The sequence below is a fragment of the Haliotis rubra genome, unplaced genomic scaffold, assembly GCF_003918875.1.
Source record: "Haliotis rubra isolate DU_JTF1 unplaced genomic scaffold, ASM391887v1 Scf306, whole genome shotgun sequence".
Classification (NCBI taxonomy): Eukaryota; Metazoa; Mollusca; class Gastropoda; order Lepetellida; family Haliotidae; genus Haliotis; species Haliotis rubra.
Window position 1 is genome coordinate 937,340 of NW_025766976.1, and position 1,766 is coordinate 939,105.

The following is a 1,766-nucleotide window of genomic DNA, read 5'->3' on the forward strand; positions in this document are numbered from 1 at the left end:
ATTCATTACATGGCCTAAAATATATCTCTCCGACGTATTGAGAACATTTCTGTTAAATACAATTATCATATTGAATAGTACAAAATTGCAGGAGGTTTGCTAATTTCTCCAGGTATTGAAGATGAAGAGCATAGAGATGAGTGACTTTCCAAAACATGAGAGATTTTACAGACGTTTCAGCAGTTATGAACTTTCTTAAGGGGGAGCGTTGATACTTTTTGAGTGAGGGAGTTTCGTTTTACACAGGTTTTAGCAATATTCCAGCAATATCACGGCGGCGGGGGACACCAGAAATGGGCTTCACACATTGTACCCATGTAGGGAATCGAACCCGGGTTTTCGGCGTGACGAGCAAACGCTTTAACCACTAGGCCGCCCCACCGCCCCTGATACTTTTTGACTTATTCTTTAACCTGTAGACATTAAAAACCCAACTCAAATAAACCTGTACATGTCGTTGTATGTCCAGAAGGACAACCAGAACACTTCACATATACTTTCCCTTAATACTGACCAATATTAAAGGATGTCCTTTCTATCTAACACATTACAGTGTCATACTACTTATGTCCGATGTTATACCCTGCTTTGACTTGTACTATATGTACCCGCGTTATTTCCGATGAGCAAATTTCATTTCCTTCTCATGCGTTTGTGACACTGGTAATGCATGATACGCCCACTACTTCGCTGCCGCCATCACCATTTAACAGACGGGCAATTTCGCATAATCGGGCAGTTTCGCCCAAGTTGAGGCTTCCTGTAACCCAACACGAATTGTGTAGTTATTGGTTTAATAAGTTGGATCGAACAAAATGAAATAGATTTTAAAAGTTATTCATGAAATTTGGCAATTGTTTGTTCGTTTAATATTTAAGGGCACACTCAATAATATTCTCGCTACATGACGGAGGCCTGTAAATGTTGGAGTCCAGACCAGACAATCCTATGATTGATGTTAGGAACAACCATCAATGCCGTCGACGTATGAAGGGTCGCAATCAACCACGTCACCGAGCCTGACAGCCCGATCCAGTTACATCTGTACCTGCGGTTATTAGGATCATTGGTTAATGGAGACCTATTCTAATTTGGTATTCCCATGGGCTCGCAACAGAATTTCAGTGATGAGCAAGTAAAAGACCCAGTAAAGGTCCAGTAAACAGAATATGTGAAACCTGACTGTCCGTAATGAGAATAAACGTTCATTTCTCATAGGGAGTTCTCTGACAAACATTTCAAGGATTCAAGTTTTCAAGGATTTAGTACACAAAATGGATACCTTTTGGGATTCAGCTTGAAAACCGCATATATTTGAAATTAAAAACCCAATCCGAAATTACAAATACAAAAATCATCTTGCAACAACGTGTTTCTTTGAGGCAGACACTTACCTGTATAATTATTAACGGTCTAAAGAATTATTTTTTTTTTGTCTCCGGGGTAATTGTTTTCTAGATAAAATCACAAGGCAAGCTTCACACTTCTTCCATGAATAACAAAGGTCGGCCCTATCGTGGAACTAGATGTTCCCCAAACACTGTTATGGTTATGTGTATCTTGTGTGAAAGCCACGGTCAGTGGCCAGAGGACCTTTTGTATGTATACGTGTATAGTACTGAGACAATAACAGTGCTTAGACAATAAAAGCACTATGACAATAACTGTAGTATAATGGTACATGTATATGTTTCTGGTTGGGGAAATCTACCAATCATTCTAATCCCCGTCTCTGCAATCCACAATTACGGCGGTACACCACTGGA